General features: G+C 46.2%; 1 protein-coding gene across 1 annotated transcript in view; it reads left to right on the top strand.

Moving 5' to 3' along the window:
* Positions 1–1,046: 1,046 nt before the first annotated feature.
* Positions 1,047–16,006, top strand: part of LOC135387274 (uncharacterized) — a 49,360-nt gene continuing 34,400 nt past the window's right edge. The window contains exons 1-2 of the mRNA XM_064616554.1: positions 1,047–1,107; positions 4,012–4,083. The gene's annotated coding sequence lies outside the window, so the exon portion shown is untranslated. The remainder of the gene's footprint in view (positions 1,108–4,011; positions 4,084–16,006) is intronic.

Below are 16,006 nucleotides of genomic sequence, written 5' to 3'. Positions count from 1 at the left end.
CACAATAACAACATGTGACAGATTACATTACATACTGTGCGTGCCCCTGGCTGAATGTCGTGCAGCACGAGCAGCTGATGACCGAGTCTGTGTCAAGTCCTTTTTGTCGTGGCCTTGCAGGTATGCATCGCGATGGCACAGCATTTTCTTGAGCCTTTTCCGAGCTGGTATACACACTTGAGGGTCTGCTGTAAATTTGCTCTGTAGGAGCTTTATTGTTTGAAACAATTGTCACAGGGCTCTACTACAACGATCATACGAGCCAGCTAAATTCAAAAGGTACAGAACGCCGGGGACATCCTATGATTCAATGAGATTCAATGTTATTTCGCTTACCCATGTTGCTCGAAAAGAAGTCGTCGTCCACGAAATGTGCACTGCATACTTTCATTGGCGGAGTCACAGGCTTTCCGATCCTAAGCCTCACTACCCATTCTTTCTTCATTCGTGGGTCATTTGGAAACGAATGGAGGCTTATTTTATTCACTAATGCTCTGTTCTGGCACTGTGCACGCAACAGATGCGATTGTTTTTACATCGTTTGCCCATCGTGTTGAAATAGCGCAAACAACGAGCAGACAAACTCACAGACACAGTAAACGCACGTACATGCATAAAGCAGTTTCCCACCAAACAGGCCAGGCCCCGCGATAATCTCTGTAGTGCTTCTCACTTTGGCCGCGATGCGGCGTCCGCGTCTAAGGAACTTGCGAATAGCACGCAGCACAATCTAAACCAAAGAATATATGGTGCCTAGGACACAACCAACAATAGGCTTCTTGTGGCGAATGCCACACCCCCGTAATTTGGGCTCACCATTAAGGTGGGAGCAAAGACTTTGCAACTTATGCGGAGCAGAGAATATAACCTGTAATTTAACCTTTTATTTAACCCGTGTTTAACGTTTGCCTCCTTGTTTTAACCCCCCTTCGTCCTGTCTGAGTGCTGCCGTGTAGCGACATGAACTATCACCAACTCCCGTTGATCTCCTACATACTCAGATCCCTCGTTTAACACGTGCAAGCGTCCATGTGGAGAAGAAGGTCATCGTCTGTTCACCTTCAGGGTCTGACACCGGGAACATCGTACGCAATAAAGTTGGCGATGGTAAGGGCTTTTCTTTGACGGATATTACTTAACTAACCGAACATAACGGGATGAAACCTGGTATAGGTAGATGTGAACTAAAGGCTCACAAACACACACGCATGATGGCCGACACGCAGAGCAACTTACCATTGCTGCAAAATTATGATCAGGTAATTGTTGAGTCTGTAGGCCAGTCTCGTAGTCACGTAGTCATATCTGCCGAAAGCGCAGAAAGAAAAAAAGAAGAAGGAAAGGGATTTACGTTCGACCTCCACAAAATGCGGCAGTGCTGTGGATCAGTTTAATTGCGGCTTGGTTGTTAATTCGAAGTAACTTATCCTAAGCGGTTGAAGAGTTCCCGTCTCGCTGAGACATAGTAATAAATGGGAATGCACCTAGGTAAATGTATCCACTAGCACTCGCCAAGTCCAGGTCCGCGGTGACTAGAAACTCGCTGCAAACTTTGGTATGTCCACCCTTACTCGGCAAGAAGAGAACAAGATGCCTACGATGCATTAAGTATTTGACTGAGGTCGACCTGAAAAGTGAGAAACAATTGAGATGGGCCTGTGGTATACAGGGTGTTTCACGAAAATCCCCCGGCTGAATAATTCGTGAACTGATGGTGCCATCGAAGAAATTTCGTTTTGGTAAAGTTCCTTGGGACATCGGCTATGAACTGAGTAGTGAGCGGCTCATTTGCATACTCTCACTAATTAAATAAATATCCTAACTTTTCAATTTTACTTCTCACACTTACGGAACCTATGTTTTACGCATGGGGACCTTCAGCGAAAACTATGGCAAGAAAAAAAAAACGCGTCGACACTTAGTGATTTTTCCGAGTAATTAATCGGTTTCGGTTTACATATTTCTTGCGCGGAGCAGTGCACCAATGCGCTCTTTGGATGAGCTATCCTAGGAGCTACAAGGAACAGCCGCAACCCTGCAGGAGGCGCTTTGGTGTTCCTTCTCTACAGGCTCAGCCTCCCGTTTTCAACAAATTGGGCGAGAACGTTGTCATTCGGGATGATGGTTGGCTAGGAGCGTGCTATGTGGTGTAGTTAATTTTTAAGAGCAAGCCCTTTCACCATCACCACCACCACCTAATTTTTAAGAGTGTACCCCACGAGTTCATAGCGCTCGCGGCGCATTCGTCATCATCCATGATAAGAGCTCGCTATCTCACCTACGGAACGACAGAACCGCCAGCGTTGTTTACCAGTCGCTTTGATAAGGAATATTAAAGCATCTCTTGCGGCTGTTCGTAATCTCCTGTCGACCCCGTGCGTGAACCGTGCGGTTTAACACGAAATTGACAGCCGGATAGCTGGTACAAAGAGCGCATTGGTGCACTGTTCCGCGCAACAAATATGTAAACCGAAACCAACTAATTACTCGAAAAAATCACTAAGTGTCGACGCGTTTTTTTTCTTGCAATATTTTTCGCGAAGTAAAATTCAAATGTTAAGATGTTTATGTAATTAGTGAGCGTATGCAGATGAGCCGCTTAGTACTGAGTTCATAACCGATGTCCCAAGGATCTTTACAAAAAAAAAAAAAAATTCTTCGATGGCGCCATCTCTACACGAATTATTCAGCCGGGGTATTTCCGTGACACACCCGGTACACCGTTTTCCCGTGGACGTCGCCATATTTGAACCGCAGTATTGTCTAGCTGGGGAAGCATGTTGAAGGATGTTTACCGCACATGCCAGAGAGAAGGAAAACACACGGGACGTGTGCTTCCTCCGCGGTATCGCTGTCCTCCTTGCTGGAATGTGTTGGGTTCGAAAGCGCTGGGTGCGAGGCTGGCTGGAAAACGGTGTATAGGCCCTGCACCTGATGAGTTTCAAAAGTACATGCAAAATTTCGCTCATGCAATCGGGCAGGTCTTGTTGGTCTTGATTGTACTGCATGGGATAACAGGACACATGTTCCCGTACTAAAGCAGTATATTCCTTCCAGAACCTTCAGAACCTTCCATCTCAGTCACAGTGAATACTAGACACCTGATACTGCCTGTGCAAGAGCCTTTCTCGTTTGTTCCCTGCCACAGACACGCCGCTCCTCGTCCCATTCGGGATGGCGCTTGTGTGATTTTGGATGTACAGTATTGTCTTTGGCGTCATTACTCGGCGCAGTGGAGTGTGATCAAAGCAATACTTCACTTCCTGGGAGAGAGATAACTTATGGACAGCCTCTGAATAGGTGAATCATGTAGCATAGTTCCTTTCTCACCTTTTTTTTCCTTTCCTTGTTTTTCTTCTCGCTTTGTTGATTTTCAACGCAATGTAGGAAGTCGACCATGCGTATGACTGGCTTTTCCCTTTCCTTTCCGTTTTTATTCGAATAAATAGAAATGTTTTGCCTCTTTGAAGCACCGCATGACTACATTTCTTCTTAGGACTTTCGCGCCCTTGTGTAAAAAATGGTACTACAGTTCCAACATCGACAGATCTCATGCTGCAGACAAATGTAGGTTCCTACCTGCGGCATAATAACCCTTGCTCTGTCGTGCTGTCCCTAGTCATCCAGCTCACGTGGCGCTGGGCTCCCGTCTATTATTCGGAGACATCCGCTGAATGAAATCAATCGGCTTCGTTACGTCCAGGCAGTTCCATCTGAGCGTGCGCTTTTTCACGCTTTTGTGACGACGTTCTTTGTGCTCTTCTTTTACCAGTCCCTCAGAGAAGCTGCTCTTATATGCACGATGAGCATTTGATATATGGCATATGTAGCCATGTACGTGACACTATCGCGTAGGTGCACCAGAAGGACGGACCAGCCTCTGCCCAAACCACCCACGCACCCTGTCAGACGTGAGGATAGTGTCTGAGGAAATCGTAATAGTCGTGCGATGTGCTTCAGGTTACAAGGTGCTACACATTTCAGTTAATGTGCTACATGCTTTCATTCCAGATTATGTGTCGCAACAAAACCTGTATACCGGATGCGGTCAATGTTACCTGGCCAAACCGCTCTACATGCCCGGTACGTCATGTAATTTCAGGTTTCCCTGTATAGAATCCAGTCAAATGAAAATAGCGAAGATGTTACGAAATGCCGTTCTGTTGGAATGTGGATAGAACTGAACAACAAAGTGTAAATGGTAATATTATGAAATAATTTAGGCAAAACAGTTGGACCAGTTGGCACTCCGTCAAACATGAAGTGGTATCCCGTCGTAGAACAATAACAATAACAGATAAAGGATCATGGCTCTCGTCCCGAGGTACTTCCCTTAACATTTTCTTACCAGTTCGCTGGATTTTCTACCCTTCTCTGACTTTGAGTAGTGGTTCCCAAATTGTGAGTCAAGACCCCTAGGGGGATCGCGACACGTTCCAAAGGGGGTCGCGAAGCGGCGCACTAATTTAAAGTGCCACTTCGGACTCATAAAACAGCATTTACGTTATTTACTTCTAGAAAAGAAGTTCCCTCAAGGATTCTATACGCGAAATTTCACTCCTGAACGCTGTGCATTTCAGTCACTTTGTGGAGAACTGCTGAGCCTCCACAAGTACCGATGACGCAACCAGCGAGTGACGCAATCAAACGGGAAAATGGGAGAGATGTCTTCTCCATCCTTTGTGTTTTCTCGAAGGTCGCAGCGCCCGGAGGATATGCCACGTGGGGCTCCGCTAAAGGCGGGGTCTCATAGCCTCGATTTGAGCAGCAGCAGCAGAGCAACAGCAGCGGAGCAGCAGAGCTGCAGCGACACGAGTGGTCCCATAGCACTGGGCGAGAGCAGCAGAGCTGCCGAGCTGCAGAAATTCCCTGCTGCTCTCGTATCCGAATTTTTGGTTGCTGTGCTGCCCTGTTGCTCTGCAGCCTGAGCAGCCGGTCTCGAAAGCCAATCAGGAGGCTGGTTGGTATTGTTTTCGTTCGACGGTGTTTAGGGTTAGCAGGGCGGTGAGTGACGGCAGAAGTTTTGTTTCCTTTTGTTCCGTGATTTGATTCTGAAGATCTGGATACGCTTGTGATTGCCAGTAGTTTGGAGCGAGTGTTCAATCATCGGGACTGCGTGAAGTGCGCTTCAGGACATAATTCAGTTCATAAAGTGTTCGACCGAACCTACGTGATTCATATGTTGTGTACCAGTTGTAGCTACATGTTCGCTTGTTTTCTAGAAAGTACTTCAAAACCCCGGACCTGATAACGTACAAGCAAATTACTTTCACGTCCATGCCGTGTGAAAACCAAACCGAACAAATTTCTTGTGGTCGGTATTCCAAGACCTTGCTAGGTGGTTGTAAATGAAACTGACCCTTGAGAAGGGTCAGATGGAGGTAGACAACGTTCAGACAACGAAAAAAGGTTCGACAGAGATAGATAATGAACCCATTCCTTGTGAAAACAGGCAGAAAGCAGTGAAATACTAGCAGAAGGGGCCTTTGTTTTCGTTAGACAATTTTATTTCACTAATAGCAACGTACGCATTTGACAGTCACCGTAAGTCAAAATATCGAATACTATAGTAACGAGGCAATATTTAATTATTTATACGACAAAATCCCGTAGAAGAATCTCCACACAACACAGCAAGGACGGTTCTGCACAGCAGTAGGACGAACCTACGTTGAATGTCAGGAAACTAACTGCGCACACATCAACGAAGAGTCAATCAGGTAATACGAGGCTCAGACCACCACCACACTCATCTCAAAGTTCACTTATGAGCTCCAAATCCACAATATATATCTCACACAAACGCCTTTCACCTAGGATTGCGTTCCTAAGTGTGTGCACTAAAAGGCTTAGCAGCTGCGTACGCCTTCGGAATGTGCGAAATGTAAACAATGCCAGAGTTGCCAACACGCTTTGTGTTTCCTAAGCCGCTGCTGCCGCTAATTCAAAACGAAGCTGATTGATTGATTGATTTTAAAAGAAAAAAATGGAGATGGTAGTCTCGAGCCACTCGGGACTGGCTACTCCAGGACGCGTTATTAATAAAAGAAAGGGAAACTACACTAACCTCGACGCTTTGAAACGCTTTGAAAGAATAAATGAAAACATCATCACCGAGCTGGTCACCAAAAGCGAAGTCTCAAGGCACTAAAAACAAAGAGTGTCACAATGTGTCAAACAGGTCCGTCGAGACTAGAAATTGCACAAGGGCGCGCATGGCAGGTATGAGCTGATTTGCTGGCCAGCACCCAAGAACCTTTTCGGTGGAGTATGGCCGATTATCCAGGCGAGACAGGGACGACACAAGGGTACATCGGTGTGCACTGTACCTCGGGGCAACGAAGCTATGGGACGCCTCCAGCAGCAGAGCAGCGGCAGCAGAAAGCTGCTCTGCTGCCATGTTGCCGTGTTGCTGCTGCCGCAACCGCTGCTGCTTTGCTGCTGCTGCTCGCATAAAGCTATGGACCCGGCCCTAACAAAGTGCAAAAAGTGAGCCCCCCCCCCCCCCCCGAAGACGCGAACGAGAACAACGTTGCCAGATGAGAGCCGGGCGCTCCGTCGGAGCCTTACATGACGTCACAGTCCTAAAAAATAAAAGATAATTTTATCTAGCTGTCGCGTCATGTAGAGCCAAAATATTTTGCAGGAATGTAAAGTGAGACAAGAAGATTTCAATAACATAACTGTGGTAGAACTCTGAAAACACGAGAAAAGCCGTAGTGGGACTTTAAAAAAAGTGTCACGTCGCGTCCGCTGTCCTGGGTTACCAGGAAGCCCGTGGCAGCAGACCCGGGAGGTTTCTCATAAATGCGCTTGCATGCGGGGTACGCGACGCATTCGATGCATCACACAGCCTCACTTTCACGCCTGCTTTCGCTTGTGCAGGAGGGCCAAAATCTATGTCGTGAGGTCCACTCACTCCGCTAAAGGCCACAGCGTCTGCGTCTAGCCTTCACGGCACACGGCGCGTCGTCCCAAATTAGAGCGGACGCTAAAAACCTAAGAAAACCGTTTCGCGTGCGTTGTCGATGAGCGAAGCACGCAGTAGTTAGCACATATGACTGCGCCACATTTGCTCAGGATTGAGCACTCGTTCGTAGTTGTTGTTTCCGAGTTTTGCGTGCTCCCAGCTGCTTAATAATGGAACGATTTCTGACCGCTGTCAAACGAAACTCATCTTTGGAGTCCGAAAGCACAAGTACTCCTGCCTTTGTGCAATACTTTTTGGCCTTCGCCCTCTGAATGTAGCGCCCGAATAAAATGTCAGCTTATATCGTTTTGGCTAACGTTCATGCGCTGAAATCGGAAGACGTCTGGCATCGCCGAGGGGAGGGGGGGGGGGGGGGTCGCGACGAGGTGGTGTATATTTTGATGTGCCGTGAGCCGGGAAAGTTTGGGAACCACTGACTTAGTGTGTTTTACCGCTGGGCAGTGGCACCCATTGAATGTGTGACATTAGATGAGCGATATAAGGGTCAAGGCGAAATCAGATAAGTGCAAGTCGTCCGCAGAGATCATAGGCCGGCATTTTCCGAAGAATTCATCCTGCTTCGCACTATAACCGGATTTCCGCACAGCCCATCACCATTATAAACGATGGCATCACAGCCCTCATACCCCTCGCAGAAATTCAACTTCAACACCCATCATCGACTTCAGCTACAGAACCCATCACCGCCCTCAGAATCCATAATCGGAATAGAACTTCAGAACCCATCACACAGTTTCTGAAAAAAATCACTGTATTTGAGGACCCTTCTGTCATAGTCCATACCTGTGGCCCCTAGAGCAATGATCATCCTCGTTTTTTCTTAGTTGGAATACACGGTCCTTGTCATCGCTGCTGCTTACTTGTTCACTGCATTCACTGAGACCGGAGTGCAAAACCCTCCAAAAATGTATTCCTTCCTACCGGTCAATACGTCGGGCGTCCTCATTTTTGATATGATAGCTCTGATCCCCCACTCACCGCGCGTGTTTGTTCCCTTGTAAGGCTTGTAACGCTTTCCCCCTTCGTGTGGCGTGCCAATGTAACATCCTTTCTTCGCAGCTTTGCGCTCAAATTAGAGCCGTGAAAAACGAGGCGGAGCAAAGGGCTCATTTCCACAGATTTTCGGCGAATTTGTTTCGGCAATTGCCCTTGCATTACGAGTGGGATTATGTGCTATTCTGAGTAAATGACCACGGGGAACCCATTTCCGCAAAGGACACGCTAGGTTGCCTTGGGAAATTTCAGAGTTCCATTCCAGAAATTAACTTTCCGTTATTGAAATGAAATAAAAATGTTACCAATATGTGGCGAAAGTTATTGGCAGAAAAACATCCGTTGCCCGATTGTCTCTCCGGGGCCTACGTTTCTTACTATGAATTTTTTATCATGGTTGGTGGACCACTCTGTATACAGGGTGTCCCAGAAAACGTGTCATTGAATTATAATTTAAAAACTACACCACCTAGAGCCATGCGGTCAACGGCATTTGTTCTTGCTGGGTTTTTGCCACCTCCTCACGTGAATGTCGTGTAACGTAAGTTTAATTATGTAAATTTTTGCGAGCTTAAGTCCGAAATTTGCCTAGTAAAGGTCACTTTTTTGCTCCACCAATGTGAGGAGCATGTCTAATTTAGTCCAATTAATGATAATTGACAGAAATATTCAGGAGCTATCCCATCGGAAAAAATAGCCGAACATCATGTTCTACGGAGGTCGCACAGATAGCGCACGATGAATTTTACAGCGCAAACCTTGTCAGTCCGACAAAAGGAGGTTGGAAACCCAGCCCTCCCTGACATCACAGAAAGAGATAAAACAGGCACGGCTTATCACATCCGACTTGCGCTGGGATAATGCTTTCCCTCTCCCAATTTTAGGAACTGTTACTTTTTCTACCATCACTCTGTGGGCTGGCTTCGGAACCTCCTTTCGTCGCACTGAGAGCGATTGCGCTCAAAACGTCATCGCGCGCTACGGTCCGGTGCTCCGAAAAGCATGATGTTCGGCTATTTTCTCCGATGGGATATCTCGTGAATATCAGTGTGAATTATCATGAATTTGAGTGAATTCGGCACGCTCTTCATATTGATGGGGTAAAAAGTGACCTTTACTTGGCAAATTTCCGAGTTCAGATCGCAAATATTTACATAATTAAACTTGGAGTACATGACATTCACATTAGGAGGTGGCAAAAACCTAATCAGAACAAATGCCGTTGACCGCATGATCCTAGATGGCGTTAGCTTTTTTATTATAATTCAATGACAACGTTTTCTGGGACACCCTGTATACAGAGTGGTCCACCAACCATGATAAAAAATTCATAGTAAGAAACGTAGGCCCCGGAGAGGTGTCCCAGAAAACGTGTCATTGAATTATAATAAAAAAGCTAACGCCATCTAGGATCATGCGGTCAACGGCATTTGTTCTTACTGGGTTTTTGCCACCTCCTCATGTGAATGTCGTGTAACGTAAGTTTAATTATGTAAATTTTTGCGAATTGAACTCGGAAATTTGCCTAGTAAATGTCACTTTTTTACCCCACCAATGTGAAGAGTCAGTGTCTTCGTCAGTGTCTAATTTACTCAAATTAATGATAATTGACAGGGATATTCAGGAGCTATCCCATCGGAAAAAATAGCCGAACATCATGCTCTACGGAGGTCGCACAGAATAGCGCACGATGAATTTTTCAGCGCAATCTTCGTCAGTCCGACGAAAGGAGGTTGGAAACCCAGCCCACCCCGGCACCGCAAAAAGAGATAACGCAGGCATGGCTTACCACGTCCGATTTTCGCTGGGATAATGGTTTCCCTCTCTTAATTTTAGGAACACTACTTTTTCTACTATCACTCTTTGGGCTGGCTTCGGAACCTCCTTTCGTCGCACTGCGAGCGATTGCGCTCAAAAAGACATCGCGCGTTATGGTCCGGTGCTCCGAAAAGCATGATATTCGGCTATTTTTTCCGATGGGATAGTTCGTGAATATCACTGTCAATTATCATGAATTGGAGTGAATTCGGCACGCTCTTCATATTGGTGGGGTAAAAAAGTGACCTTCCCTTGGCAAAATTTCTGAGTTCAGTTCGCAAATATTTGCATAATTAAACTTGGGGTACATGACATTAACTTTACAAGGTGGCAAAAACCTAATAAGAACAAATGCCGTTGACCGCATGATTCTAGGTGGCGTAGTTTTATTATTATAATTCAATGACACGTTTTCTGGGACACCCTGTATACAGGGTGTTTCAAAAAACGTGTCATTCAGACTTTATAAAAAAACGGGCGACTGAAAAATACAGGGTAAACGGCATTTGTGTGGCAACTGAATTTGCCACCTTGAAAAAATATTTTCATTTGATTTTAATTAAAATCGATTGAATTTCTTTAATTGAACTCCGAAATTTCCCAAGTCAACCTAACGTTTTTTTTACAGAATTAGAGAGCCCGTAGCGAACTTAGTCAGATCCACTAAGAAATCCGCTCGATATTGCAAATGGAACTGCCCCAAAAAAGTCCCGAAATTGAGGCTTCAATGTTTCGGGTATTCAACGGCGCACCAAATCAGACGCAAAGATTCGTGGAGAGGAGGACATGCTCCTGCCCCCATGAAAGATAGAAGGTCGAAAAAACACAAGGCGGAAAAAAAGAGGCGGAATCATTTTTGTTTGCCGCTTATCAACGTATGGTGGAATGTCACCTGCCTTGTTATCTGCGCGACTTGTGCTGCGCGCCGGTCCGGCGATAAACTCTTCTAGCTTCATGGGGGCAGGAGCATGTCCTGCCCTCCGCGCATTTTTCCAACTGATTTGGTGCGCTGTTGAATACCCGAAACTCTGAAGCCTCAACTTCGTGACTTTTTTTTGGGCAGTTCCATTTGCAATATCGAGCGGATTTCTTGGTGGACCTGACTAAGTTCGCTACAGGCTCTCAAATTCTGCAAAAAAAACGTTAGGTTGACTAGGGAAATTTTGGAGTTCAATTAAAGAAATTCAATTTATTTTAATTAAAATCAAATGAAAATATTTTTGCAAGATGGCAAATTCAGTTGCCACAGAAGTGCCCTTTACCCCGTATTTTTCCGTCGCCCCGTTTTTTATAAAGTCCGAATGGCACGTTTTTTGAAACACCCTGTATATACGAGGGTGGTTCCATAAGTTTCCGGCCCGAGGTAGAAAATGCGCGCGAATTTGAAAATGCGATAAAGGACGCGTGGCGCCATCTGTTGGAGGGCCGGCGCACCACCCTCAACCCTCTGCATGCTTTTGTCGGTTGGAGAGCGGCATTTCAAACAGCCAGGGTGCACTCTTCAGTTAAAATGGAAAAATCGAGTACCGCGCTGTGATAAAATTCTTGACAAAAGAGGGACTTTCGACTAAAGAAATTAAAGCGCGACTGGACAACGTGTACAGGGAAGACTCTCCGTCGTACACAACGACTGGGCTAAGCAGTTTCGACTGTGGCGAGAGTCCACTGAAGATGATCCACGCGATGGTCGTCCAGTGGAAGTGGTGACACAAGAAAATTTGTCTCTTGTCGAGGAGGAAGTGCTGAGTGACAGGCGTCTGAAGGTGAAGGAAATCTCAGAAAGGCTGGGGCTTTCCAAAACAACCGTTTTTTCGCATCATCGGCCAGGGCCGTCACATGACAAAGGTCAGTGCGAGATGGGTGCCACGACTTCTCTCGTCATTTGAAAAGCAACAGCGCGTCGTCTGTGCCAAGAGTTTTTGGAGCTCTGTCAAGAGAACGAAAAAGAAATATGAACGTCAATTGTCACAGGGGATGAGACTATGGTGCTCTATGATCCCCTTTCGAAAAAGGAGTCGATGGAATGGCGCAAACCAGGAGAAGCACCCCCAAGAAAAGCCAAGGTCACACAATCCACAAGAAGATGATGGCAACAATATTTTGGGATTTTCACGGGATCCTCCTCATCGACTTCAAAGAGAGGAACACCACAGTGAGTGCGACTTATTACGCTTCACTCCTGCACCGACTGCGAGACGCCATCAAGGAAAAGAGGCGCGGCAGGTTGAGTTGAGGTGTCCGGTTGCTCCAGGACAATGCCCCTGTCCACACGGCTTCTGTTGCCAAGGCTGCACTGAAGGAGAGCGGCTTCGAAGAAATCCACCACCCACCCTACTGTCCAGACTTGGCACCGAGTGACTACTTCTTGTTCCCAAACTTGAAGAGGGATCTCAGAGGACGGAGATTTCAAAACGATAGTGAGGTGCAAGAGGCAGTTTTCCAGCATTTTGCGGACAGAACTTCTGACTATTTTTTCAACGGTATAAGAATGCTGGTTGAAAGGTGTCAAAAGTGCATTGAAGTTAGGGGTGACTATGTCGAAAAGTGATACACTTGTTTCGTCTCTATGCCTATTAAAAGTTGGTCGGGCCGGAAACTTATGGAGCCACCCTCGTATATATAATGAAGGGGAAAAAAGCCATTAAAGACACAGGTATATGACACTAGACGTATTTGAAATTACAAATTGCAGATTAAGATAGCTTCTATGGCTGCACGCAGAGAAACAGATACTCATGGAACGATGCGGTCCTGTCGCATCGTTCCATGAGTATCGTTCCATGAGTATCTGTTTCTCAGCGTGCAGTCATAGAAGCCATCTTAATCTGTAATTTTTAATTTCAAATACGTCTAGTGTCATTTACCTGTTTCTTTAATGGCTTTTTTTCTCTTCATTATAATTCACTGGCTTGCACTGTGGCATTGAGGAGTGCTCAGTCACCCTCCCATGTGTATATCGCTCGCTGAGCGACCCCTGGTTTGCCAATTTCGAACGATGAGCAGCTACCCAGACCTGACGAGCCGCAAACACGGCGAAACACGTGTCCTCTCGTACTGTCGCATCGTTCCATGAGTATCTATATATATATATAAGAGGGAAAAAAAATAGCAGGAGCTCTTTGGCTGCACGCATAGCATATGTTGTAAATCAAACGTCGCCATGCCAGTACTGGACAGGACTTGGAGCTTTTGCACTTGTCTAGAATGACGTGTGAATGAGGAGGGCCCCGCCACCTGGCGGCGCTCGATAGGTCAAGTCCAGGAATGCGGTGTCAAGTCTGGGTAGTGTCAACGTCCTTGGAGTCGGGGAGGGGGGCGTTGTCAGGACCTCAGCTGAAACGAAAGGAAAAAAGAAGCTTTCGTTTATGGCAGACTGGAATGTGTAGATAAGGTATGATCGCGTTGTTCTCGGGATCGATCGGTAGTGAAGTTTGATTGAAGAAGAAAAATTGAAACGTCTTGAATTGAATGACCCGGTTGGTTGAAATGGCGCGAAACAGGAAGATTATATTTTTTCGTCACATGGGCGATCGGTGGTTATTGCACCTAATTCTAAAAGACGTTTTAGTCTGACCGACGTACTGTGCTTGGCACGTGTTACATTCGATTACATATACAACGTTAGAGGAGTTGCAATCTAGATCAGCGTTGATTTACGTAAAAATCGGATTTTGTGCTCTTGACTGATTGGATCGTTTGCATTAATTTACAAAGCTGGCATCTACGACCGTTGCATGGGTGGCAGCCTCTTGGTGAATTTTCTGGTACGGTTACTTAAAAGCGAACTAGGCTATCTTGTAAGTTTGGTGCACGCCTGTAGGTGGCACGCGGTGGTTCAGGGAAAATTTCTTTTGTGCGTTCGGACTGGAGTTATGATGGCAATTCAGTATATGCTTGATATTTGGGATATTTCCAGCGAATGTTAGCGTTACGTTTAAGGTACCATTTCGTGAGTCATTTTTTCGTTTTAGAAGTAAACTTTGGTGATCCATTTTGCGATCTATGTCTAGTGCGTCTTCAACTAGGTCGGAAGGAAATTGGCGGTCTAGAAACGTTTGTTTTAGTCGTGGGGGATTTATTGGCAGAAAATTTAGTCGGCTAAGATCAGCGTCGTTTGAGCATGTTTTCCTCTATCTCACAGCCTGACTATAGGGAACAGCCAACTTTATGTGCCGTGGGTGGCAATCGTTGAATGACAAATGCTGCTGGGAATCCATGGGCTTGCGATAAAGATCAGTAGTTAGAACACCATCAGTTAATTTAACTTGCACATCCAGGAAGTTAATGGTGGTCGCCGAATATGAATGGGGATGGCACTCCAGGGAAAAACACACACACACACACACACATATATATATATATATATATATATATATATATATATATATATATATGTGACGAAGGAACGGAGCGATCAGTGAATCGGGGAACGAACATATGTTTATTGCGCGAGCTGCACCTCCTCTTTTATACGTCACACTCCCCCCCCCCTCCAAGAGAAAAGCGAGTAGGGGAATGGTAGAGGCGTAGTTTACTAACGTGGACGATGTCGGTTAGCCGCCCAAGAGGTAAGATGGAGCGGTCGATTTTATAATTAACAGTTGAAATCTTGCGAAGTATGGTGTAGGGTCCTTCCATGGCAGGAGCGAGCTTCCCACGGTTGGGGTGCCACGGCGCTATCGGCAAGGAGTCGTCTTTGATGCAACTATCACTGGAGCGTGGTGTATCTTGAGGGGGTGACTCGTGCTTGAGCGTTCGGGTTGAAAGGTCAAGGGAAAGGTTGAAGTCTGAAGCGTAGTCGAGGCCAAGAAGGAATTCCGCCGTCATACCACGGAGGACATGGACTTCGACTTCCCGTATCGCCAATTTGTAAATGAATGCGGACGCGACCCAAGGTTTGTGTGGGAGATGTAACCTGTTGAACTGCGATGCTGGAATTCCTGAGGAGTTGAAGTTTGAGTCTCTTGTAAATGTGTTCACTGATGCAAGAAATTGTGGCTCCCGTATCCAGAAATGCAGTTACAGGATTCCCATTAATGAATGCGTTGAAATGGATTACTGAAACCTTGGATCGCTGTCCCCGTTTCCCTGGTCAGGGCCGAGGGCAGAGACCGACGGTCGGTTAGGGCAGGCGTTGTGCCAGTGAAACTGCTGGGGGAGCCCAATGGACGCGCAGTGCCTACATTCGGTCTTAGGAATGTTGGGATGCATTTGCACGGTGTCAGCCGCTGGGACGTACTTTCGGGGTTGCGATTGGCTGTAAGTGCTTCGCGACTTCTGACGATTTAAAGCAATATCGATTTTATGGGCGGCTCGAAACCAATCCGTGGAAGATTGAATGTCCAATCCTGCGAAGGCAAGCTCATAGTCTGGTAGAAGACCGTCTGTCAGACCAGAAACTACGTGAGCGGCCGTGAGTCCTGCGGAGTCGCCGAGCCTTCGCTTTTCTTCACAGTATGACTCGATCGACTGGTCCCTGCGCTCTCGATAATGAATAAACGCGCGGAAAGGGTCGGCAGCCGATGTTGCGAAGCGGAGACCCATGCGGGATTTGATGTCCTCCCACGTCTCGTTGGTGCCAAAAACTTCGTTTAGATACCACCGGAAAGCTTCGCCTTCGACATATTCGCTGAAATTCTGTACCTTTTCGTTGTCGGTCCAGTTGCAGGAATCAGCCTTCGACTCGAAAAGACGGAGCCATTTCTGGATGGGTACGCTGCCGGCCTCCCCGTCATATTTGGGAATCACAAGTGGTTGGTGTTTCGGTGGCATGCTGCAGGTGGCTTGGCTTCAGGTTTTATCCTGTCGACTCATGTGACGAAGGAACGGGGCGATCAGTGAATCGGGGAACGAACATATGTTTATTGCGCGAGCTGCACCTCCTCTCTTATACGTCACACACACATATATATATATATATATATATATATATATATAATATATATATATATATGTGACGCCTTCTGACGCCATCCGATCAAACGTTGCCTGCTTGCGTACTGCTGATGATGGCCCAACAAGGCCGAAACAGCTGATTTACAAATATATATATATATAAAAGGCAATTGAATTGGAAGAATCAGACGGCCACGAATATGTATATATGAATAGATGAATAAATCAACGAGCCTTAAGACGAAAACGAATAGGAATAAGTTAAAATTAAGATTTATTATTATACAAAATAGGGATAAAATTTAGCTA

Source organism: Ornithodoros turicata, chromosome 3 (assembly GCF_037126465.1).
Source record: "Ornithodoros turicata isolate Travis chromosome 3, ASM3712646v1, whole genome shotgun sequence".
NCBI lineage: Eukaryota > Metazoa > Arthropoda > Arachnida > Ixodida > Argasidae > Ornithodoros > Ornithodoros turicata.
This window is presented reverse-complemented; position numbering and strand designations above follow the sequence as displayed.